Source organism: Phoca vitulina, unplaced genomic scaffold (assembly GCF_004348235.1).
Source record: "Phoca vitulina isolate PV1807 unplaced genomic scaffold, GSC_HSeal_1.0 scaffold12, whole genome shotgun sequence".
Lineage (NCBI taxonomy): Eukaryota > Metazoa > Chordata > Mammalia > Carnivora > Phocidae > Phoca > Phoca vitulina.
The window spans coordinates 45,138,865-45,165,701 of NW_022589715.1; the positions used below are offsets into that span (position 1 = coordinate 45,138,865).

Below are 26,837 nucleotides of genomic sequence, written 5' to 3' on the forward strand. Positions count from 1 at the left end.
TTATTCCTCTCCACAATTGTGGAGCTGATTGTCCCAGGCTTGGTTATTCCAGGTGTGGGGGCACCAGGTCTGACTGTTCCAAGAATGGTTGCTCCAACTGGGGTCATTCCAGGTCTGGTTGCTCCATACTGGATAGTTTCCAGAAGTGTTCATCAGGTATCCCTGGTGATAGGAAGAGAAGGCTTGGTGTTCTGTAGTTGCTGAGTTGTTCTGAGTCACACTGTTGCTATTCTCTGGCCAGTTGCTGTTCTGCTGCCTCTGGTTCTGGAATCAGGTCTCAGTTGCTTATAGCTAAGGTTCAGAATGTTGGAATGTTCTTGCTTCTGTAGGAGGCTGAGGTATTTCTGTCTCTGAAATCTATCATTGAGTACACATAGCTGGGTCTGAGGGAGGACAGTTCTGATCTGTTTCTTCCCTGGGTTGTATTTTCCTTCTTCACTGTGCTCTCCTCTACAGAAGTGGGTAATAGTTTTACTCTGGGACTGGTGGAAGAATCGGGGCTGTCCTGAATAAGCAGATCCACTGAGGAAGGAAGAAGAGAGAGATGATCATTGTGTGGGGTGTCTCAGCAGAAGACATTTGCAAGGATGCATAATGTTTTCCAGGCCCATAAATCTCAGGCATTGCACAAGAGTCCCTAGAATTGGATGCTTTGGGGCCAGGTAGGCACTGGGGCTCAGCTGAACCCACATTCATGATGCTGAGTTGTGGGTAGAGAGGGAAAAAACAAAGAGCAAGATTGTAAGAAAGGTCCAGGTTTATGTATCTAGGTGGAAGAGCTTAGAGAAATATGAAGATCTCCAGATGTAAGAGTATCAGAAAGATGGTCGGGGGGTGCCTGGGTGGCTCAGTCAGTTAAGTGTCTGACTCTTCATCTTAGCTCAGGTCTTGATCTTTTAAGGTCGTGAGTTCAAGCCCCATGTTGGGCTCCATGCTGGGCGTGGAAACTACTTAAAAAAAAAAAAGAGTATCAAACAGATGGGATGAAGTGGGTCACCACCACAATTGCAAGAGCTAACCAGCCCAGTCCAGCAAAAGGTCAGCATTTATTTTCTTTATATTGTTATTACACCATGTATTAAGACATGTGCCCTCAACTAAACTGCAAAACTTTAAGACAAGAACCATATCTCTTTCAGCTTTCACACTCAATGATGGCTGGGAATACACACACATCCAGATTAGCCCCAGATGTGCCTGCAGCACCTGGAGGGGCCTGGGGGGCCGTCCATCACCAGAAGGAAAGCAGTCTCATCACACTCCCGCCAACAGAGAGCATTTCTTTACTTTTCCCATTGCATTTCTTCCAGTTAGACGTTGTCTTGGATGGGTTTCCAGTTTTGCCCACCCCCTCTGGGATGTCTTCCTCTCCTCTCCTTCCTCCACTGCCCCTCCTCCAGGTTCCCACACTTTCCCCTCCGCACCACTCTTGGTTCTATTACAGAGGCCCATCCTCCTGAGGGAAGCACTTCATTCCATGAGCTCAGTGGAGTCTTTGACTTGTCATAATCTTCAGAGCAGGGCACATACAAGGCAATCTATTTTTTCTTTTATTTAAGAAAAAATTTGTAACATTGACTGCATCCCAAAACGTAACTTCAGTGCTTGTCACCAAGTCTCTGTCTCTTTACTTTTGCTTGCCAAGAACTCCCCCTCTCCACCAATGGCACACACAAAAAAATCCTGACTTGCCACATACATAGTACATATATTTATATAGCCCTGCATTTCAAGAAAGAAGATTGTTATTCACTATATCCTTTCTAAGCCAATCCATTAGCAGGACCCAAATTTCTCCACTATTTCCCATCTCTTGTCTGGATGCCTGAAAAAGCCTCCCAGCTGGTCTCCCTGCTTCTATTCTTACCATCTACAATCTTTTCTCCACACAGCACTCAGAGTGATTTTTTTTTTTTTTTAGGGAGGCTCAATGCAGGACTTGAACCCCCGACCCTGAGATCAAGACCCAAGTTGAGATCAAGAGTTAGACACTTAGGGGCGCCTGAGTGTCTCAGTTGGTTGAGCATCTACCTTTGGCTCGGGTCATGATCCCAGGGTGCTGGGATTGGGCCCCACGTCGGGCTCCCTGCTCAGCACGAAGCCTGCTTCTCCCTTTCCCCTCTGCTCCTGCTATCTCTCTCTCTCTCTCAAATAAATAAATAAAATCTTAAAAAAAAAAAAAGAGTAGGACACTTAACTGACTTAACTGACTGAGTCACCCAGGCACCCCCAGAGTGACCTTTTAAAACATACCACTCTTCTTAAAACCCTCATGACTCCCCAGAGCACGTGGAACAAAATTCAGATTCTTTATCATGCTAATACGCCTTTACATGATCTTGTTCCTGTGACCTCCCCACTTCATGTAACAGTTATCCATTGCTGCATAACAAAACACCCCAAAACTTGGTGACTTAAAACAGTAATGCTTTATTATTTCTCATGATTCTGTAGGTTTTTCTGCTGGTCTCTCCTAAGACCACTCATACAGCTGCAGTCATCTTGACGGTGCAGTGGTGGACAGAGGGTCCAAATGCCTCATTTGACTGTCAGGCAGTTGGTGTTGGCTGTTGACTGGGCTCCTCAGTTCTTCTCCTTGCAGTCTCTTAGTAAGCTAGTAAGCTTAGTGAGCTTCTCTTCATCACAGAGAGGTTCCAAGAGAGTGATGGCAAAATCTCAAGGTTCCTTAAGGCCTTGGCTCTGGAATTTGTACATTATTTCTGCCATATTCTATTGATCAAAGCAAGTCAGGCACCTGGGTGGTTCAGTTGGTTGAGCATCCAACTTGTGATTTCACTCTGGTCATGATCTCATGTGTTGTGGGAGAGAGCCCCATGTCGGGCTCCACGCTCCGCAGGGAGTCTGCTTGAGATTCTCTCTCTCTCCCTCTCCTTCTGCCCCTCCCCCACCACATGTGCACTTGTGCTCTCGCTCTCTCTCAAATAAATAAATAAATCTTCAAAAAAAATAAAAAATAAAAAAAGCAAGTCACATGGCCAGAGCAGACTCATGGGGTGGAGAAAGACACACTACCTCTTGAGGGAAGGAGCAGGAACATTCATTGCAAAGGGATGTGGACAAAGGGAAGCCTGACCCACTGGGGGCCAATATTAGAACAATCTATTACCCCTCATCTCCTAGACTGCTCTTCTTTCTGTTTCTCCAAACATGCCAATCTTCAGAAACTTTGTACTTGTTTTTCTCCAGTGGCATGCCAGAATTTCTCTGTAGAAAGAATGTAGGAGGATAGATGTGATTGAAAGAGGGAACTGGATAGGAGACTTATTTAAAGTTGAGTTTGGATGGTGAACACACTGTACTTTTGGGGATGTTTTGAGTGTGCTAACCCCCAACCCTCAGCAGCTCTTCCTCGGTGCTACTGTTCATTATTCTTAGCCAGCCTTTCACGGATCTGGGCATGGTTGCCTCCTCATCATTCAGGTCTTAACCCACACATCACCACTTCAGAGAGACCTTCTCTGACCATCTACTAAAATACCTCCCTTCAGCTCTCTCTGCTCTATGGTTGCATTTTCTTTATAACACTTATAGCCACCTGAAACTACTAGAGGCTAATCAGCAGCTTTTATGAAATCCACCTTGCATCTCACCTTGTAGGACTCCAAGTACCTTCTCCAGCAGGCCTTTAGGGGTGCGGTCTGTGGAGAACTAACTGCAATATCTCTCAACATCCCTGCACTAGACAGAATAAAAACCTCCCAGATATTCTAGTCTGTGGCACTTATGTGTATGTCAGGTTACATGGCAAAGGAGAATTAAGGCTGCTAATCAGCTAGCCAAAGAGAGAACCAGAGAGATGGCAGCTTGACAAGGCATCAGCCCAACACGGCTGGCTTTGCAGGTGGAGAAAGGAGGCCACAAACCAGGGAATAGCAGGTGGCCTCTAGAAGCTGGAGAAAGGATATAAAAGGATTTTCCCTAGGGCCTCCAAAAGGAACACAGCCCTGCCAACACATTGATTTTAATTCAGTGAGACCCCTTTCTGACTTCTGACCTCCAGAACTGTGACATAATACATTTGTGTTATTTTAAACCACTAAGTTTGGAGTAATTTGTCACACCAGGAACAGGAAATGATAACCCCCATTGCTGAGATAGGACATAACTCCTAATGCTACACCTAGCTCCTTTCTTCTTCTGTGTCCTGAGGCCGTTGACCATCCCGGGCTCAGAGCATCATCCCAGCCACATTTTTCCAAGTCCCCAGGGGCATGTTGTGTATTACCATGGCTACGCTGCAGTATTGGTGGGGTGCTGGAGCTGACTCATACTAACTTGTCAGGGCCAACAGTTAAATTTTCAGAAATTGTGCAAGCCAGCTATTAAATACAGCCATTATAAAAAAAATTAAATTATATAAACACATAATTAAATAAGTTACATTACAAAAATAAATACTTAAAACTCATCACTTCTTTATTTCACTATATTAAAGTTAACTGTTATCTGTGCTCTTGAAGTTATTTACTTTTACCGTATCCGTATGATGAAGTTACTATATAATGGCGTGCTATGCATAGGTTTGTAATTCTGCGTTCAGTGACATGTTGTTGGTAGCTTGAAACCGGCCGTGATGGGAGTATTTACAGTTTATTCTGGGAAATAGGCAGATACTACTGATCGGGGCTTCCCCCCCAGCACCAGAGCCAGTTACATTTGCCACCTGTGTATAGGAGCAGGTGATATCTCATTTTGGAGTGTTGCCTACGACTTCAGTGTGTTCTTTGTGAGTCTCGTAACAAAGGCCATGAACATCTGTGCAAGGCAAGTCCCAGGAACCACTGAGGCAAAATTCATCTGCAAGGCCCCTTGAGGCTTCACAGCGTCTGGGTCTAATTCATCTTTGTTTTCCTGAAGGAGTGAGTGCTCAATAAATGTCAGCTGAATAAAGAGGTGAATCCATGGTTTCTTCGAGGTTAAAAAGTGAAACTTAGGGGCGCCTTGGTGGCTCAGTCAGTTAAATGTCCAACTCTTGATTTTGGCTCAGATCATGATCTCAGGGTCCTGTGATCAGCCCCAAGCCCCCTCCCACCCCTACCGCCGCATAGGGCTCAGTGCTCAGCCATGGAGTCGGCTTCAGATTTTCTCTCTCCCTCTCCCTTTGCCCCTCCCCCACTCATGCTCTCTCTTTCTCTCTCTCTCTCTCAAATAAATAAATAAATCTTAAAAAAAAAAAAAAGTGAAACCTAATCTGAGTAAGGCTCTTTGGGTTACACAATGACTAGCACTCTTATTTTCTCTGTAAATAATTATTATGAAAATGAGTTAAATTTCATTATTAGTTCATTAAATCAATAGGAAATATTCCATAAATGATAGTAACTATTATCACTACAATTATTACTTTTTTTTTTTAAAGATGTATTTACTTATTTTAGAAAGAGCACGTGCACACACACAAGTGGTTGGGGGGGCAGAGGGAGAGAGAGAGATAGGGAGAGAGAGAGAATCCTCTAGCAGACTCCACACTCAGAGCGAAGCCCAACGCGGGGCTCCATCCCAGAAGCCCAAGATCACGACTTGAGTGGAAACCGAGAGTCAGCCGGGTAGCCCACTGAGCTGCCCAGGTGCCCCAACAATTACTACTCTTTAGCTCACAGTCTCTCCAGGTCCATTGACATGTCAGTGTTCCTCTATATTCTGTATCTTTTTCTTCAAGCAAAGTGAGGGAATTCTTATATTTGAGTAATACTTGATTGGGAGAGCTTTTCTTGTTGGAGCCTTTTTAAAAGTTTCTAACAATCAATAAGCCAAACTGAAAATTTTCACTAGCAAATTAAAGACAAATAGTTAAGTATTTTTCCTGCCTGTCCTCTACAATAATGAGAGAAAGTTGTGAAAGAACGTTTCCTTTTTGCAGAAGAATCCCATGTGATATATGTGGAGGGTTGATAGAATTTTTAAAAAATCAACATTTTGAAATTCCTAACAAAAATTCAAGGCAAAGATCATTCGAAACCATTAGAAGAAGGGTTGCTGGGGGAAGTTTACAGTGGGGGGGATCAGGCTGCCACCCCCTGGATCTACTGATCAGTCTCAGCGTCCGAATTAAGAGTGAGGTCACTTAGGTGTCACTTAGGTACCTCCCAATGAGAGTAGGACGGAGTACACAACATCACTTCTGAAGCATTCTTGCCCAAGTATTTAAACTGAATCACACCCAGGTTTTAAATCAGACTTCTAGTTTATAGGCAACCCAGGGGTGAGAGGGACAAGTTAAGCGACACCTCAGGGAGGCTGTTGGCCATATGCAGAATGCAGACTGCCGGACAACTGGAAAGTGCTAGAGAGGGTGTGCTCAGGAGAAGAGACACAGGGATTTCTTACAAAGTTAGACATACACATTCTGTGACAAGTTATTCTACTCCAGGGTATTTACCCAAGAGAAATGAAAACATATGTCCACAAAAAGATTCATACAAAAATATTCATAGCAGCTTTTCCCCCAGTAGCCCGGATTGGAAACTATCCCGATGTCCAGCAACAGGAATGTGCACAGATTGTGGTACATGCAGATGATGGAATATAACTCACAATAAAAGGAACATGCAACAACAGGGATGAACCCCCAAAATACTATGTTGAGGGCAAATAGCTACATAAAAAAAGGAAAAGGCAAAACTCATCCATGGTGAGAGAAGTCAGAGCAGTGGCTGGGATGGGGGCAAAGGGAGAGTTGTCTGTGAAGGCACAGGAGGAAACTTTCTGAGGTGAGGGAAACGTTCTCTCTCTTGATAAGGATGTGGCTACCAGGTGTATGCATTTATCCAAACTCTCAGAACTGTATGCTTAATGCCTGTGCATTTCTCTCTGTATAAGGAGAAGTTAATTAAGAGGGAAGGAGGGAGGGAGGGAGATTGAGAGAGGGAGAGAAGGAGAGAGACAGAGAGGCAGAGAGAGAACCAAACAATGAAATGCAATGCGTGGACTTCTTGGATTCACAAACTATTGCAAAAAGACAGTTTTATATTCAAAGGAAATTGTAATGTAGACTCTATGGGTATGTAGATGACTCCAGGGGATTATGAATTTTTAGATGTAAAAATGGTATGTGGTTATGTAAGAAAATGCCCAGTTTTTAGAAATGCATACTGAAATACTTAGGGTCAGGTAATAAGATGTCTGGGCTATAATATTTAATGGGGAAAAGCAACTAAAAACATTTAATGGGATATAAAATTGAGCATGACAAAATCTTGATAGCTTTGAAACCTGGGTAGTGACTATATGGGATTTACTGTTCTATTTTTTGGTATATTTGAATTTTTTTGTAATAAAAAATTGAACTGTTCTAAGTCAACAGAGAATATAATACCCACAACGTAAAAGCAGAAAGTATCTGGAAGCTCTCAAAATTATATTCTCTTTTCTTATCAGACCAGAGATCGATTTTCCCTCTTTTCTGCCTTGGCAGATTTTTTGCTTTGATTAAAATTCACACCTTCCAAGTTCACAAGTATGAATGGATTATATTAATCACATTTATTTCATATTTCAATCAAATAGTTACTGAGAAATAACAGTACTATGCCCTACTGAGAACGTTCCAAAAGCAGCACCCACGCCCAGTTATTCTCCTACCCAGGGAAGGAGTCACTCACTGGGTGGAAGGATTCTTCCTGCCTGGCATAATCGCGTGTCACCACCAGGGGGCGCGTCCTCACCGAATTTGCTTTAGGAAAGATAACATCAGATCTACAGTCTGAGGAGCTGGTTACCAGTCTCCCGGGGTGCCCATGACCAGAGTTTGTAATTGTTTAGGCATGTCTCTGGTGACCTCATCCCACTACGTTGAGTCTTTTTGAGGAAACAATTAGCCTGTTTGAACAGAACAGGTAAAGCAAATTAGTAACTGGAAAATTACTAAGTCGTTCTACAGGACGTGTTGGGACATCCTGTACTCCCTTGAGGCTTAGGCTTAGGGTGTGGACCCTGCTTCCTCACCTGATGGCTGGGAAGGAGACAAGTCCCCCCTCTCCCCACAGGGCAGCCGCTCTGCTGTCCTGGGGAGGCTGGGCAGGCAGACCAGAAGTGGAGCTGCCTTTGTGGACAGGGGGCTTCGCTGGGACAGACAAGCCTTCCTCCCGACCCGTCCCTGGCTCCGGCTCTGAGGCCACAGACGTGCAGCCTTCAGAAGCTCTGTGTGGCGAAGACCCCAGGCTGGGACCGGCCCTGAACTGCCATGTGCTCTAGAAACCCTGGGAGCTGGTTCTCCTGGGCTCTTGGTTCTGTGTGGCCATTTGCTGAGAGACCAGTGGGTTCTAGGCCACTTCACTTATATTTGGAATCTAAACAACAGACAAAAAACAAAACCCCAAACTCATAGAAAAAGAGATCAGATCTGTGGTTAACCCAGGAGGGGGAAGTGGGGGTGGTATTTGGAGAAGGTGGTCAAAAGGCACAAACTTGTAGTCATAAGATAAATGAGTACCAAGGATACAATGTGTGACTTGATGATTATAGGGGACACTGTTGTGTATGTTTGACAGTTGTTGAGAGAGTCAATCCTAAGAGTTCTCATCACAAGAAAAAAACATTTAAACTTTTTTATTTTGTATCTATATGAGATGATGCATTTTAACTAATTGTGGTGATCATTTCATAATATATGTAAGTCAAGTCATTATGCTGCACATCTTAAACTCACAGCTGTGTATCAAGTATATCTCAATAAAACTGAAAGAAAAAGAAAAAGAAGACCCGAGGAAAGTGGCACCAGAGTGAAGAACCTTCCTGAAGCCCCCAGATCACACCACCGAGGCAGCTGTCTTCTCTCCCTGTACTTAAAGCTGACCCTAGCCTGTGATCAAAGATCAGAGGTTTGAAAGGTGAGAGAAACGGCTGAGGAGAGGGAGGGTGTGAGGAGCGTAATAGAAAGAAATAATAACCAGTTTGCTCAGAGCTCAGAAGAGAGAAGACTCCCTTCTGCCCCCCACACTCAGGGCTGCTTCTGTCTCCGCATCGCCCCCCATCCTTCCTTGCCTCAGGCCTTCCCAGCAGCGCCATCGCAAGGGGGCCTCCAGATGAGAAGACGAATCCGTGTGAGAATCACATTCCGCTTACCATTCATGTGTACATTCATGCGTTCACTTAACAGCTAGCAGTGGGGGCCATGTGTAGGTACGGGTGTTGGGGGTGCCTCTGAAGAGCCCACAGACAGCCGTCCGGTGGGGGAGGCGGTCCTAAGAAAATCGTCATGATACCATGGAAGAACTTCAGGAGCTGCAGGTGGAACATAGAGGACAAGAATCAGGACCTTTTGTGGATGGAGAGGAGGAAAGCGCGAAGTTTCGGGAAGGTTTATTCCAGAGGAGGTAGGCATTCGGAGATTCAGTCAGCCAGTCGGCCACGAAATGCTTACGGAGTGCCTCCTGGCTGCCAGGCCCTGGGTCCCGTCAGTGAAGACAACAGTCCAAACTCCCTGCCCTCACCGAGACGGCATTCTATGGGGGGGGGGGGGGGGGGGGGTGCAGGGGGAGACACAGACTGTAAGTAATAAACATGAGCAACAAGTCAATTCTATAGTAGTTAGAATGCTGTGGGGGAAATAGAACAGCTAATAGGACAGTGGGGGTTAGAATGCATGGTGAAGAAGTCAGGTAAGCCTCCTTGAGGAGGTGACATTTGAGGAAGGACTTCTAGAAAGAGAAGGAATACACAGCCCCGAGGGTGCTGGCATGTGTGAGGAAGGGCAGGGAGGCCAGTGGGGCTGGAGCAAAGGAGAAGGAGGAGACAAGGTCAGATTGCAGAGGCTTTGCGAGCAGTCAGGACAAGTTTGGCTCTTAACCCTGAGAGAAATGGGTCACCATTGCAGCAGTGTGCTGGCAGATTGGGTCTCAAAAACCAACAAAAAAACAAAACAAAACTTGGTTTTTTAGCATTTGCCAATTTCTGTGATGTGGCCAGTTTCAAGCTACCAACGTGACACCACTGAGCAGGGAGGGCATGTGCGGGAATGCCTCTCCGTGGCTGGGACCAGCCATTGCACCCACTCTTGCTTTGGGCAGTTTGGAGCAGAGGTATGACATGATCTGACACGTTGTTTTTTTTTTAAAGATTTATTTATTTGACAGAGAGAGACACAGCGAGAGAGGGAACACAAGCAGGGGGAGTGGGAGAGGGAGAAGCAGGCTTCCCCCAGAGCAGGGAGCCCGATGAGGGACTCGATCCCAGGACCCTGGGATCATGACCTGAGCCGAAGGCAGACGCTTAACCGACCGAGCCACCCAGGCGCCCCTAACACGTGTTTTAAGAAGGTTACTCTAGCTGCTGTGTTGAGAGCAGGCTATGGGTGGGTGGCAGGGCAAGGACAGGAGCCAAGGGGCCATTCAGGAAGTTAGCGTCATGATCAAGGTGAGGGTGCTCTCAGAGATTAGCAGTAGTGGAGACAGCAAGTCCCGGACAGATTATGAGAGTATTCTGAAGTAGATTTATTGAAATCCACCTGGATTTCTTGGCAGACTGGATAGGGGGTGTGAGAGAAAGAAAGCAATAAAGGATGGCTCTGAGGCTGAGTGGAAGATTTGGGGGAGGGGGGTGGAATGTGAGGAAAGGCATTCCAGGCATAGGGAACAGCATGTGAACGCCATGTAGTTGGGAAAGAGATTAATAAATCTATTACAGGCAGTTGTGGGAATGACATGAGACTTTCTGATTCATTTTCTCTTTGATGATTTTTACAATTAGGCCATATTTTTTACACTTAACCAGTTTTTTTTTTTAAAGATTTTATTTATTTATTAGAGAGAGAATGAGAGAGAGAGAGAGCATGAGAGGGGGAAGGGTCAGAGGGAGAAGCAGACTCCCTGCTGAGCAGGGAGCCCAATACGGGACTCGATGCAGGACTCAGGACTCGATGCGGGACTCGATCCCAGGACTCCAGGATCATGACCTGAGCCGAAGGCAGTCGCTTAACGAACTGAGCCACCCAGGTGCCCTTAACCAGTTTTTTTTTTGAAAGTTTTATTTGTTTAAGTAATCTTTATACCCAACATGGGGCTAGAACTCACAACCCCAAGATTAAGAGTCGCATGCTCTTCCAACTGAGCCAGCAAGGAGCGCCTACACTTTATCACTTCTATGAGATTACACTGTCTGTAATTCAGACTAAGTTATGTGTGATGACCAAGCTTATAAGAAAAATACTAATGCATTTCTGCATTTAAACAATTTTAATGAATAGTAATATTCATGAATAACTCTAGGCCAAATGATTTTACTAAAATTTTATGACTTTATAAAACCATTTGGTCACTCGTCTAATTGTTAGATCATGAAAAATAAAATTTGAGCAAAAAGCAAAATAATAAAAATAATAATGCCTGTTACAAATGGGTATTCAGGGTGCTTCGTTAACTTGTCCTCAACTTTCCCTCAAGAATAGAAATTACTGGGGCGCCTGGGTGGCTCAGTCGTTAACTGTCTGCCTTCAGCTCAGGTCATGATCCCAGGGTCCTGGGATCGAACCCCACATCGGGCTCCCTGCTCCACCGGAAGTCTGCTTCTCCCTCTCCCACTCCCCTTGCTTGTGTTCCTTCTCTGGCTGTGTCTGTCGAATAAATAAAATCTTGAAAAAAAAAAAGAATCAAAATTATTAAATGCCTCAGTTGCTGCACTGATACTCAGGGAAGAGACTCACCCAGGGTCACACAAGCACGGTCTCTTGACTCTCTTTGTCTACCACTGTGGGACAGAAAAAGGCATGCAAGAAATACAGCCGTCTCTGTCTTCAGTGTGGGAGTGAGCTGGGCCGGGCTCCTTGCTGCTCAGGTTGGAAATCCCCAGGAAACACAGTCATCCGGCACCAGCGCAAAGCCAGGAGCAAAATGAGGAATCTTTCAAAAGGAAATGCTATTCTAGAGTTCACACTGCGGGTATTGCTGACTGACCCTCACTTCCTTTCCGGACTTGAGCACATTTCATAACAAAGGGTTTTCTAAGAATGAAGATTCCAAAAAGTAGCTAGAAAAGAAGCCCGACCGTCACGGGACGGTCATCAGGTGAATACCGCACTTACCACATCCTCAGAAAGAATGACGCTTCCGCCAGGGTTTGGTTTCCGTTGTCCTGGCAACAGCCCTCTCTAACCAGTACCTATCCGGGCACCTCCGAGAGAAGACCCGCCAAGGGCTGGGTCGGGAGGTTAGACCAAGATACCTCCCAGCGGGAAGTAAAAGTGGGTTGAGATGTATCTGGAGAGAAGGTAAAGATTTAACCCCCCCCCCCCCCCGCAAGGACTATCTGTTTCACACCCCTCCCAACTCCTGTGGGCGGGCGTGGGGTGGGGGAGGGGGATGGTGGGGGAGGGGCGTTCCCCGGTGTCAAGGAAGCGGGCATAGCCGTCCCCCCCGCCCCCCGCCCGGCACAGTCGGCACAGTGCTCCCCACAGAGGAGGCATTCAGGCCACATCTGGGGATCCCATGGAATGGAGTGACGGGATTTTAAGGGGGATTTTTATTTCCTCGGTTGTTTTACAGATGAAGGAACAGACAGAGAGAGGTTAAATCACTTGCCCAAAGTCACAAAGCAGCCGGAGCTCAGTTCTAGAGCTCCTGACTGTCCTCTGCTCTAGCGATCTTCCCAGGAAGACCCCATTCACCCGCCAGTTTGCACGGGGCTCTCTGTCCCCCTGCTTTGCCTGGGCCAAGCCCCATAGGAGACACTGCTGCTTTGTGTCGCCCTCCTTGGCACAAGATGAAATCAGGTGGTCCCCATTCTTCCTGTTCCACTCGGCCAAATCTAACTGCACACACTTCCTGTGCACAAAGCCAGCTCGCCAATTATCTGCTCCAATTCAGGAGTGTGAGATGTGGTTAATTCCGTCACTTGGCGGGGTGGGGGGGGTGACCTAGGCGAGCGAGCGGTGGGCTGGCCCTGCCAGCCGCAGGTCCCCTCGGTGGTCCTGGCCATGCGGTTTTCCCTGGCACTCTTTCCCTACCCCCAGATGGCCGCTGTGGTTTCTTTACCTCCCCTCGCTCTCCTTTCTCAGTCCCCGGAGTCCCAGAACTGTGTCGTGCTCTCCCTCCCCCTCTGTCAACAGAGTTCTGTCCTAATTCTGTGTCCTCTGAAAAACTAAAGTGGACAGAGTTGTGGGTGGTGGATCATGGATTAACACTCAACCTGCTCAGAGATAATTAGCTCTCAAATGGCATTGCACATGATGCATCTTCTGCACTTATGCTGAAAGCCAGGCTTGCCACAGATAAATGTAAAAAAAAAAAAAAATGCCTTTTTTGCTTGACGTGCAGACCCCCAACACTCAGCTCTCTGCTGCCAGTCCTTTCTGCCTCTTCACACTAAAGTGAAGAGGCAGATGGAGGCTGCGTGTGCATGAGTCTCATCAGTTAGGACGCCAGGCGCTGGCAGGACCAATGCCCTCCTCCCCACTTAATGCAACACACTTCCTGATCCTGACTTGAAATGTATAGGTAATATAACTTACCTGTACTTACCTTCTCAAAAATAAAATCAGCATAATGCCTTGACTGGGAAGATTCAAAGAAGAAATAAAAGCGTGGTAATTTGTAATAAAGTATTTCATATTTCAGCATGAAAATGCTTGGGCCCAGCTAAAATAGAAGATAAAACAACGGAGCGGGTGCCGTAATTACTCACATTCACCATGAATAGGACAACGGCATACACGGCATACAACTAGTGTTGCCATTGGTGATATAATTTTGCAAATAGTGAACAAATCTTTGTAAAGTTCCAAAAAAGAGTACAATTTTTTTTTTTTTACCTATCCATTTGAAACAGAGAGAGAGAGAGAGAAAAAAAAAACACAAGCCGGGGGGAGGGGTAGGAGGAGAGGGAGAAGCAGACTCCCTGCTGAGCAGGGAGCCCAACTCAGGGCTCAGTCCCAGGACCCCGAGATCATGACCTGAGCTGAAGGCAGACGCTTAAGCAACTGAGTCACCCAGGTGCCCCCCAAATTTTTATTTTACATGGAAGTCACATTCCTGGAAAATTAGGTGTGTCTGAAACCATGCAAAAAATATATTTTATTTATTTGTAAAATATAATTATGTTTAAGGCACAGGTAATTATAAACATTTTGTTGTTGTTTTAGATCTACATGAATATCTGGGACAAGACATCTCAGACTCTTGTCAACTAAATACAAGTAGTACCACATATTGTGACAACAAAAAACATACCTCCCTCCCCTCCCCCAAAATTTGCAAAATGCTCCTAGGGGGTACTACTGGGCCCTTCACCCCATAGAAAGTCATTCCAATAGCAATTACCTTTAGCCTCTACTAACAGAGTCCTCAAGTGACAGTAGTTAAACAAATAGGGGTTTGTTTCTCTCTCAAGTGAAATAAAGCTGAAAGCAGGCAGTGTTGGGCTGGTCTGTTCAAGTCTCCTATCCTTTCTGCTTTAACATCCCTAGTATTGATTTTCAACCTCAAGTTCATGGCTGCAAAATGGCTGCTGGAGCTCCAGCTATTGTGTCTGTGATCTGGGTATGAAGAAGAAAGAAGAGAGGAAGTCAGGAAGATGGATAAAGCTCCTTTAGGAATGTTTCTGGAAGTCCCACCCAACAGCTCCCTTTGTATCTGTCCTCCAAGCGGGCCTGGAAATGTAACTTTTTAGTTAGGTGCTTTGCTGTCTCTAATAATAATATTGGGTTCTATAGTAAAGAAGCAGGAGGGAATAGACATTGGGTAGGCAGATAGCCATTCCTGCCGTATTGTTTCTCTCACCCACTGACAATATCCAGGGAAACTGCCAAAACCCCAAATGCAGATTCAACACACAGATCCTAAGAGAGGTATTCAACCTTTTGAGTTCCTTGGCTCAGGGTCTCAAACTTCTAATGGCTTCCATTTTTGTCCATTTCACCCAAGGGAGCACAGTGAAGCCTCATTACAATGATCAAAACCCAAAATCTGCTGGAGCTTCTAGTGTGAGAGCTCAAGATGACAGTGGTTTAGTTTATCACATTTGATATTAGTCATTCGAGTGTATGTATGTGTGCTTGCTTTCCAGAGTTGGTGCCAACCCCTCTAGAATTTTCCTAGAAGAGTTTTGTTCAGTCTTACAAACACGTATTGCATCAACTGCCTTTCTCCTGCTGCGTGCCAGGGATGCAAGATGAAGCCAACAAAGGCTCTTCCGTGGAGAGCTGGCAGCCTGGGCCTGGGGGGCGGTGGGAGGGGACCGAGGGACGGCAGCGACAGGCCACTGCACTCCAAAGTGGTCAGTGCACTGCCGTACTTAGTAGGTGCTCAATAAATAGTGGCATTTTGACCTGTCATCTTCTTCGTGATGCTTGGAGACGAATCTGTGCTCTTCCAAGCTGAGGCTTCCTGGGTTGAGGAGTTACCACGGTTCTACTGCCAAATGCTCTGTTTTTCCTTCCATTTCACTCAGTCAACTATGCCCTAGAATAAGTTCCTGAAATATGTTTTTATTTTCAACCTTGCAGAAACCCTTCTTGTGTTGAAGCCATGCCAAAACTCTTGGAACTGGGAACTATCCAGAGATATGCAAAGTTTAAAAAAAAAAAAAAAATCTCTGTACTTGGAAATTCCTAGTTCTTCCGTAGCCTCAAAATCCCTCCAGAGGGCAATTTGGCAAATTTTCAAAGTTTTAATGAAACGTTTATTCCCTTTGACCCTGCAGTTCCTCTTCTAAGAATTTATACCAAGAAAAGAATTAAGGATATACACAAAGATACAAAACAAGGATATTTTTAGAGACTGGTTTACAACCATGAAAGCACCTAGTTGTGACTGTTTGCAATGTTTTCTAACTGATAATAAAAGATCAGTGACTGTAGTACATTCCATACAACCACACTGCATTCACTTGAAATTATTCATTTAACAATTATGTCTTGATTACTTGCTATGTGCCAGGCACTGTTGTAAATAGAAGGATATATTACTGAACAAGCAGACAATGTGGATCTCACATTCTGGCTATGTGCCATAATTATATTTATTGACATGAAAATATATTTAGGATATATCATTAAGTGAAAAAAGGCAGGTTACAAAATCATTAATAATAATGATGATAGTAGTAGATAACACAGTGATTATTTATTATGTGCCAAACCTCATGTTAGGAGCTTTACAGACATTAGTCATTTTATTTATATAAGAACCCAATATGATCCAATACTTGTTTAAAAAATAATTTTTATATTCGTTACTATTTTGTTGAACAAGACAGGCACAAGTGCAATAATAAAGCAACTGTTTTCTTTCTCTCATTTATGTCAAACCCGCTCTCTGGATTTGTCCTTTTGCGGCCCGTGGATGAAATCTCAGACAGGTCTCGGCACTTCCGGTCCCTTGCAGTCAGTTGGGCTGTCTTACTTTGAGAATTGAAACATCCAGTCCAATCTGAACTTCTCCCTACTTGAAGAGAATCTTCTCCTTCAGGCTGAGCTGCTATGAGCTCGGAATCCTGGAAGGATTTCTTCTCATAGCTGCTTCTCTTCCCTTTGCCTTTGACCCCTCTGAGGCAGGGCCCTGGGCTGGGCCTGGGGGAAGGGCAGCCTTCCACAGCAGGCACAGTCCTGGACCATCACTGGCTCCTGTGGGTGGACCACATGCACTTTTGCAGCCTCTTTCTCTGCCAGGTGCTTTTGCAGGTGCTCCCAGGATTCTCTGTGGGGGATGCTGTCTCTCTCATAGCTGGAAGCTTCCTGTTCTCTCAGCCCATGCGGTCTCCAGCAGTCTCCCTTACGGTGACTTTCTCCTTTGGGCCCTTTGCTCTCCCACTCAGGGGTCCTGCTGTGTGCTTCCCCTTTCAAACAACCCAGGCCAGCTCCCTCCTCAGATTCCCATGGCCCCTGGTGGAGCTCACACACCTTCGCCCACCACTGAGGAAGGGCGGTCCTTCTGTCTCCTTGCTGTTGGGCAGACTTAGGCACAGCGACAGTCTCTCACCTGTGGGCATCTCTTGGCAAAAGGCAGACACCCGTCCTCAAACTCTAGGAGGCCCACATCGAGCTCTCTGAGTGGGTCTTCTCAAGGGTGTCTCACTTGGCTTGGGATGAGGGGCTGCACTCCTCTCCCCCTGGGAGGTGGCATGGGATCCAGCCCATCAACAAGGTTCTCGGTGGAATTTTCTCTCACTGCTCTTCAGCCCTCACTGTTAGAGGCTAGAGGGGCACTGCTCAAAGCCTGCAGACCCTGTTTCAGAATCTCTCAGTCTACCCTGTGTCAGTTGAACAGAAGTCATGGCACCTTAATTAGGATATTTAGGATATGGGGTCCTTGGCTACCTGTTGTAGTGTTATCAACCTTTAGGGCTTCGGGCAAAAGCAAGCACAAGGAGCCCCATTTTAACCTCCTGTGACGTTCCTGCAGACGTGCACGTGTCTGAAGGTTTCACTGCAAAATGGTATCAGTTATTTTCAGTCGTAGAGCTGTTTTCCTCTTTTGTGCTCATCGGTACTTCATCTGTACCTGCACTGAACACATTTTAAAAGAAAAGCTATTCTTAAAAGGAAAATACTCTTCCATGTGCAAAACAAAACAAAACAAAAAAACCTAGACACAGATACCATACCCTTCACAAAAATGAACTCAAAATGGATCACAGGCCTAAACACAAAACTGTAAAACTCCTAGAAGAAAACACAGGTGAAAACGTGGGTGGCCTTGGGTACTGTGATGACTTTTAGATACAACCCCAAAGGCACGATCCTTGAAAGAAATAACTGACAAGCTGGACTTCATTAAAATGAACACCGTCTGCTCTGCAAAAGATGACATCAAGAGAATGAGAAGACAAGCCACAGAGAGGGAGAAAATATAGGCAAAAGACACCTCTGATAAAGGACTGTTACCCAAAATAAATGGAAAACTCTTAATAAGAAACAACTGATTTAAAAAATGGGCCAAAGACCTTAAGAGATGTCTCATCTAAGAAGATAGTAAATAAGCATATGAAGAGATGCTCAACATCATAGGTCATCAGGAAATGCAAATTATTATTTTTTAAAGAGAATGGCAATTCTTTTTTTTTTTTTTTTAAGATTTTATTTATTTGAGAGACAGAGAGAGAGAGAGAGCTAGAGAGCGCAAGTGGAGGAGAAGTTCCCCGCAGAGCAGGGAGCCCCATATCAGGCTCGATCCCAGGACCCCGGGATCATGACCTGAGCCAAATGCAGATGCTTAACCAACTGAGCCACCCAGGCGCCCCAGGAAATGCAAATTAAATCAACATAATACCAGCAGCCTGAGCAGATGTGGCTCTCGGGGCACCGCCCTCTTCCCTGGTGGAGGTAGATGCTGCGGGGGCTGTGGCCACCCCAGCTGGCCCGACCCACGTGGCCACGCGATGGCTGCTGGCTTGTGCCAGGGCGCCACTCCTGTGAGCACCACTGTCTGATCTGGGGGCAGCCCCACCCACCAAGCGCTGGCCTAACGACACTGCTCCTGGTGCCAACTTTTGAGGATGTTTCCATTCCCGAAAAGCCCATGTTTAGATTTGTTGAAAGGGCACCACCGTGCCAAAAGGAAGAAGAGAACCTCAATACCTGTGCGACTTCCAGGGCCCTTGTACTGAATGAAGCTCCTGAGTTCACAGAAGGTGGTGGTTACCTCCACGGGGGACATTTTGAAACGCTGCACCTGACAATCCACCGCTCTATGGACGCCAAGAACATGTTGGCCTGATAGAAGGTACCAGCCCCCTTCAAGTCCGTCACCTGCAAGGATATGGGACAGCCCATGGCGGGGAGGCCACCGAGGTGCCGTTGGTCAGTGTGTGGCTCCGTGAAGGAAGGCTGGCAGTCTCACAGTAGACATGGGTGGGCGCGGTGAATCCAGAGATACCACGTTTCCTCGACCTGTTTGTTGCCCTGCCCAGCAAAGGCCATGAACCATGCAACTCTAGAGAAGAGGCAGAAAGATCAAGAGGAACGAAAACAGAACAACCACAACCCCTGGACCTTTGAACGCAGAGCCACTGCCAACATGCTGGGGACACAGAAAGTCCCGAGTCCGTATGACTTGACCCAGAAGAGGCAGGACTGGGGCAAGCCCTATATGCCTAAACGTGGGTAGTGAGGATGTGAGAAATACACGTAAAAAGGCTACTGAGAGAGAATCTACCTTTTTCTTCCCCTCGGCCTACCCTTAAAGTCTGTGGCTAGCCCTAAAAATCTAACCAAGGAGCAGCATATGAGTAAGTGATTTCTGAAAAACTGTACAATATCTGTTGATTTTTTAAAATGTATTATATTTACATTAAATAAAGCTTGAGTATCACCTCAAAAAAACCTCAACCAACCAAACAAAAAATAATGAGATAACCACTACACCCCTATTAGAATGACCGAAAGCTGGAACGCTGACCACACCAAATGCTGGTGAGGATATGGAGTAACAGGAACTTTCATACACTGCTGATGGGAATGCAAAATGGGCCAACAACTTCAGAAGACAGGTGGTTTCTTACAAAACTAAACATACTTGTACCATATGATCTAGCACTTGAGCTCCTTTGTATTTACCCATAGGAGATGGAAACTTCTATCCACACAAAAAACCTGCATATTGATGTTTATAGCAGCTTTATTCATAATCGCCAAAACTTGGAAGCCACCAAGATGTCCTTCAGTAGGTGAATGAATATATATATCCAGGCAATGGAATATTACTCGGCACTAAAAAGAAATGATCTGTCAACCCATGAAAAAGCATGGAAGGGGCTTAAATATGTATTACCAAGGAAAAGAAATCAACAGAGAAAGCTACATCCTGTATGATTCCAGCTATAGTACATTCTGGAAAAGGCAAAACTATGGAGAGAGTAAAAAGATCAATGGGGGGCGCCTCGGTGGCTCAGTCAGTTAAGCATCTGACTGCTAATTTCAGCTCGGGTCATGTTCTCAGGGTCCTGGGATGGAGCCCCGCACCAGGCTCTGCACTCAGCCTGGAGTCTGTTTGAGGATTCTCTCCCTCTCTCTCTCTCAAATAAATAAATCATAAAAACAAACAAACAAAAAAACAGTGGTTGCTGGGGGTCGGTGTGGAAGAAAGGCATTAATAAGCAGAGCACAGAGGATTTGGGGGCAGTGAAGATACTCTGTATGATACTATCATGATAGATACATATCATTATAAATTTGTCCAAACCTATAGAATGTACAACTCCAAGAGTGATAATGTAAACTATGGGCTTTGGGTGATTATGATGTGTTAATGTAAGTTCATCAATTGTCACAAAATGTCCCACTCTGGGGGGATGTCGATGATGGGGGATGCACGTGTGGGGACAGAGGGTATGTGGGAAGTCTCTGGCCCTTCCTCTCAATTTTGCTGTTCACCTAAAACTGCTCTAAAAAAAAACATTCTTCCAGAAAAAAAATGTTAAAAACATTCATTTTCTATTTTCTTCTCTTTTTTAAAAAAGATTTTATTTATTTATTTAACAGAGGGAGAGAGAGAGAGAAAGCACAAGTAGGCAGAATGGCCAGCAGAGGGAGAGGGAGAGGATGAAGCAGACTCCCAGCTGAGCAGGGAGCCCGATGTGGGGCTTGATCCCAGGACCCTGGGATCATGACCTGAGCCGAAGGCAGGGGCTTAACCAACTGAGCCACCCAGGCACCCCTTTCTATTTTCTTCTTGAGTGAGTTTCAGTAATTCATGTCTTTCTAGGGAAGTTTCCATTTCATCTAAGTTAACTAATTTATTGGCATACTGTTGTTCAAGTATTTCCTTATAATTCTTTTCATTTCTGTAAGGTTGGTAACAATGTTCCTATTTTATTCCTGATTTCAGTAATTTGTGTCTTTTCTCTTTTTTTTCCCCCCTCTTGGTCAGTCAAGCTAAAAGTTTGTCTATTTTCTTGATCTTTTCAAAGAAACAACTTTTCATTTGTTACATTTTCTATTGGTTTTCTACTTTATTTCCACTCTTCTCTTTATCATTCCATTTCTTCTGCTTCCTTTGGGTTTAGTGCATTTTTTCCTTTTTAGTTTCTTAGGGTGAAAGTTTAGGTAATTGATTTGAGATCTTCCTTCTTTTCTAATATAGGCATTTAGTTGTAAATTTCCCCTATGGCAGTCCTATCCTGCCATGATATTTGGGCTGTCCAGGCTCTCCTTGGGATTGGTTTGAACAATGAGTGTTGTTTCACACCACACAAGTTAGGCAATTTGTCAGTTATTTTCCACAAAGTAACTTTATTTTGGCTATCCAAGGGTGAAAAGTTTCATTTAGACATATCATAAGTAATCTCAACATTATACAGTTATACAAAGGACATCACATTCAGACTCATTGGGTACACAAATTTACAATAGTTAAATGCCATCAGGGGGGCACGTGGGCAAGGCAATGGGCCACTACATTGCAGTGTGATAGTGCTGTGTCTGCATGCTAAGGGAGCACAAGACAGAGACACGTAGGTAGAGTTCTAGGGTCAGAGAGGAAATGACATCTACTGACATCTGAATGTTGCTTGGAGGTCAGCCCCGGCAAGAGACCAGGGCTGTGCAGCATCCTCCCACATGCCACAAAAAGTGTCACCCGGAGACAGAGCTCAGTTCAGCAAGTGGACTTGTCTAAGAAATATACAAGTCATTTGAGAAGCTCACATCGTTTGATGCATTGAAGTCCATAACCTTGCAATACTTCTACCCTTACCCTATAACCTCTGGAACCCTGCCTACAGGTTCATCTCCACCCTGCGCTCCAGGGCCAAGCATCCAAGGCCAAGGCATGGTGACCAGGAGCCCTGGTCTGAGGCTGACTGACTCAATGTGGAGTAAGCCTGGAAGCTTTCTTTTCTTTCATTTTGTACTCCATGTTTCCTTGTGACCTAGTCCTTGTCTGGTGAAGCCCATGCAGTACAGCTCTTCAGCCCCAGCTCTGCGATAATCCTTTGTAAATCAAGTTCGTGATTCACGCTGGCGGGTTCTTCCTGCTATTTTTAGTACCCAGATCTTGGCGAACTGCTTGCCTGTTGATCCTCTACCAACCAACCACTGATCCTGACTCAGCTAGGGCGACTGTCAGTCCTCATCTGGACTCGCCCCTCTTTGTAGGGATTAGTACAGGAGGGGCCACGGCCTTCAACAAAGGATAGTCCTCAGAGGACAATTTGAATGATCCTTGTAGCTTGTTAATTCTACCTGTAAGTTAACTGATTACCAATCTCATTTGGGTGAATTGGCAGACACACTGCCATACGTCTGTCCATCTCCCAACTAACTACCCCTGCCCGTCTGTCTAGACCCCCAGTCTTCATCTTGCCAAATCTGACCCACCTTCCCAACCCCCTACCCTGGTTCTTGACAGGTCCTGGGCCTTCCCACAAGAGCCCATTTCACCACAGGTTAAAGTACTTAACTCAAGTACCAATAGTGCGGGTTTGTGCTCCAGGATCCTGACCACGGGGATCCAGTTGCAGGGTTAGCCAAAGCAGGGCACATTTTTAAATGCAAACTTTGTCATTGAATCTTTTTGGTCATCCTCTTAGCATCTGTATCTCACCTCTAACTGTCTCGCCCCAAACAGCTGGAGCCACAGGGCACCCCTACACCGTGCTCCCCGGGCCTGCCCAATTCAAGCTGCCCACCCTTGCTACCACCTCTCACACCTCCTCCCCAGCAAGGCCCCCAATTCCTCCAGTGCACGGGATCCGGGCCCAGTTGCAGAGGACACGGGTCTGCACTTGGAGCCTCTCCACCTTCTTAAGGGGCTGTATGTGCTGTTGTGGGGCTAGCTACGGCAGACACAGCAGCTAACATGCCGGCAGCTGCCCGGCAGGATCTTCCAGCGAACGTGAGTGCCTTCCACTCGGCAGGACTGCTTGGACTTCCAAGGGACCACATCTGGCCAGTTCTGCAGGCGGGAAAGGAGCCTCCACCCGGTGGACAGGCTTCTCCGGAGACAGTTGGTTCAGTTGGCCTTCTTTGCCCAGCTCTCTTCTTTGCCTCCTAAAGGCACAGATTTTCTAAAAGTTCAAAGTTCTTTCCCTGCTGTTGAGTGACAGAGGGCCCGGGCCCAAAGAAGGCCTTGTGTATGATTAAGTTGTTCATTGGTTAATTGCTTGGAAGGACAAGCCTGCTCATGGAGCAAATTAAAAATGCCATTCAACTAGCCTGGAAAATAGAACACCATTCTGGAGACGCCTTACTCCAGAAAAAAGAAAAAACCTAAAAACAAAAAGAAAACCAAAGCTGGACAAGTCTTGAAACAATATCTTTTTTTTTTTTTTTTAAGATTTTATTTATTTGAGAGAGAGAGAGAGAACAAGTGGTGGGGAGGGTGAGAGGAAGAGGAAGAGAGAAGCAGACTCCCTGCTGAGCAGGGAGCCCGACACAGGGCTCGGCCCCAGGACCCTAGGATCATGACCTGAGCCGAAGGCAGATGCTTAACCACTGAGCCACCCAGGCGTCCTGAAACAGTATGTCCTTTTTTTACCAAGTGGCAACTACGATGCAAGCACCTGATAAGTATGTGCATTTCTGGATTGTAACAGGGACAAGGTCTGGAAACAGCTCTTCTCAACAACCGTAAAAAGACTTTTGTGAGGCGACTGGGGACATTTGAACACTGTCTAGATAATTGTCCTAATCTTTTAGATACACATAATGAAGTTATTTATGGATAGAATATGATGTATGCAATTCATTTTAAAATAATCCAGTGTGGGAGGGGGTGGTATATCTGAAAATGAGGGGGGAGGATGTATATCCGAGACAAGACTGTCATAGGTTGAGGGGCACCTGGTGGCTCAGTCAGTTAACTGATTTGGCTCAGGTCATGATCTTGGGGTTCTGGGACCGAGCCCTGCATCAGGCTCCCTGGTCAGTGGGGAGTCTGCTCCTCCCTCTGTTCCTCCCCCTGCTTGTGCTCTCGGTCTCTCTCTCTCAAATAAATAAATAAAATCTTTAAAAAAAAAAAAGATTGGCCATATGTTGATAATTATTGAAGCTGGGTTACAAATACATGAGAATTCATTATCCTATTTTTTTGTGCCTTACTTTTGTGTTTGCTTAAAAACTTTTATTACGAAAAAAGTGAAATAGAAAAAGACCAGTGCTTCTTAAGCTTCCAGGTATGTACCTCTGAATGCAAAGGAAAGCAAAAGTACCCATGCTCCAGGAGAATTTGGGGGATATTGTGTGAAGTAGCTCCAATACAATAGATATCTGTTTCCTATTTTACTTCAAAAATTCAAACGGATTTTATATTCTGCTAAGTTGACATTTTAAATGTGAAAAGTTTTAAATTACTTGGGTAGAGGGAGAAAACAATTGTTGCAGCAAGCTGACAAAAGAATTCCTCTCAGCAAGAGATCTGTCTCATCTTGGTATGCCCCTTCTTGGCAGTTTTGTTAAAAAGACAAGACTCTTCTAAGGTAGCTGGATGGCCTCATGGGGACAGAGACATAGGTACACTGCTCTCCCTGGAAAACTGAGCAGTGGTTTGGGGTCTTGGGAGCTTTGACTTAAAGAGGAAAAAGAGAGGTGCCTGGGTGGCTTAGTCAGTTGAGCACCAAACTCTTGATTTTGGCTCAGGTCATGATCTCAGGGTTGTGAGATTGAGCCCCACATTGGGCTCTGCGCTAGGTGTGGCGCCTGCTTAAGATTCTCTATGTCCCTCCTCGCCAGCTCACTCTCTCTTAAATAAATCTTTAAAGATACATAAAGAGGAAAAAGAGGATCAAGGAAGAAGAGAGGAAACCCAGAATCACAGAAGGACAAGCAAAAATGATGAGATGTTCCACAGTCTTGAAAACGGCCAATGTGCATTTACAGATAAGGAAGTCTAATACTCAGCATTAAGTGGTTGTCTGTGTTTTATTCAGTACAACCCCTCCTTTGCTCCAAACTATTAATAAAGCCTGCTATGGCCATTGCCTTGAGTCATGGTGGTATTCGGGAAAGTGAAGAGATTGGAAAGCAAAATATCTAGTTGGGTCCCACGGTATATAAAACAGGGAACAGCTGTGGAAGGCAAAATGCAAAATGGAGATCAGGAAAGGTCAGTAGAAATTTGGAGATGGGTATTTCTAGCAAAAAGAGCATTCCTATACAACTTATGGTGGATTCAGAATCTCTGGAAATCTTCACAAGGATGTTGATTTCCCATCAGATATTTCAGTAGAAGTGAGGCCAATTCTACTTCAGTACTAACAATTTTACTAAAATAAGATGATCTCAGAAAAACTGGGGGACTGAAGGACATCCAGGCAGCCAGCCAGCATCCGGGTTACAATTATCACCTGGCAAGGGGGGGGGTCTGCAACCTATGTCATTGGTTAATGGGCAAGGTACTGATGCATGAAGATTATTAATTTCGGAAATTCAGGAAAAATTGAAGAGGTTCCACATGCAAGTAATTTTTCCTGATGCCATAATATGTTTGAAGGCCCAGACTCACAGAAATAGATTATTACAGATGAGCTGCATTTAGTCTTTGCATTATTAGCACTGTTGGAGAAATGCTTAGAATATCACTAAAGAAGTGATCCTGTCCCATACTTCCAGACTACTCTTGAGGTCTACCTTAGAAAATGCGTCCAGCTCTGAAACTTCATTGTTAGTGTAGTGTCCCCGATGCATTTTCTAAGTAAAAGAAAATATAAAACTGGGGGTGCCTGGGTGGCTCAGTCATTTAAGCGTCTGCCTTCGGCTCAGGTCATGATCCCAGGGTTCTGGGATCAAGTCCTGCATTGGGCTCCCTGCTCAGCAAGGAGCCTGCTTCTCCCTCTGCTTCTCTGCCCGCTGCACCCCCTGCTTGTGTGCTCAAGATCTCCCTCTCTGACAAATAAATAAATAAGGTCCTTAAAAAAAAGAAAAAGAAAATGTGTTTTGGGGGCGCCTGGGTGGCTCAGTCGGTTAAGTGCCTGCCTTCAGCTCAGGTCATGATCCCAGGGTCCTGGGATGGAGACCGCATCCATCCAGCTCCCTGCTCCACAGGAAGTCCACTTTTCTCACCCTCTGCTGCTCCCCCTACTTGTGCTCGTGCTCTCTCTCTCTCTGTGTCTCTTTCTCCCTCTCTCATAAATAAATAAAATCTTAAAAAGAAAAAGAAAATGGCATTTTCTTACAAACGGGCAGGCTGCTGCATTCCTCGGCTCACGGGCCCCCATCCTGCGAAGCCAACAATGACCGGCAAGCCTTTCTCCCATCACACCATTGCGACAGAGTCTTCTGCCTTCCTCTTCTACAGAAGGACCCTGTGATTACATGGGCCCACCTGCATAACCCAGGATAATCTTGGTTTGAAGTCAGCTGATTAGCAAACTTAATTCCCCTTTCTCACCTAATGGTAACATTGATAAGGAAAATCTGTGTCCTAAGATGGCCCACCGAGGCAGCAAGAGAGTCCTAGTCCTTGCCCCGGGGCTCTTCCGGGTTCTTCTCCATGCTCTGTTTCCCGCGTGCACCAATCCGGCTCCTTCTCCCTGCCCCGCTTCGCGCACGCGCCAGAAGTGCCAAGTATGCAAAGTAGAAGTGTATTAATTGCCCCGTTTGTGCTCAGGCTCAGACCTTTGGAGACCACTCTCCTCTGAGCCCGCCGGCGTTAAATAAACCTCCCATCCTCCAAGATCTCCGGGTGCCGCTTGGTTCTACTGTCGGGCGATCCAGTCCAAGTTCCCTAACAACATAATCACAGGTTCCAGGGAGTGGAACAGAGACGTCTTTGGTGAGGCATTATTTTGCCTCCCACACCTATGTTTCATGACAGACCCAAAACGTTTCTAAATCCCTGGCTGGGCTCTTTAACTGTCTCTAGGAACTAACTGATCAACGAATTTTCTCCACATGGAAAGTCTGCTGACATTATTTTTTTAACTCCTGTTTTCATAATATCAATGGATACACA

The 26,837-nt window shown here is 45.5% G+C and overlaps 2 pseudogenes; one reads left to right on the forward strand and one right to left on the reverse strand.

Annotated features, from left to right (window-relative positions):
* On the reverse strand, positions 1 to 696 carry LOC116636310 (annotated as a pseudogene).
* Positions 697 to 9,225: 8,529 nt separating this feature from the next.
* LOC116636465 lies at positions 9,226 to 19,055 on the forward strand (annotated as a pseudogene).
* Positions 19,056 to 26,837: the final 7,782 nt, after the last annotated feature.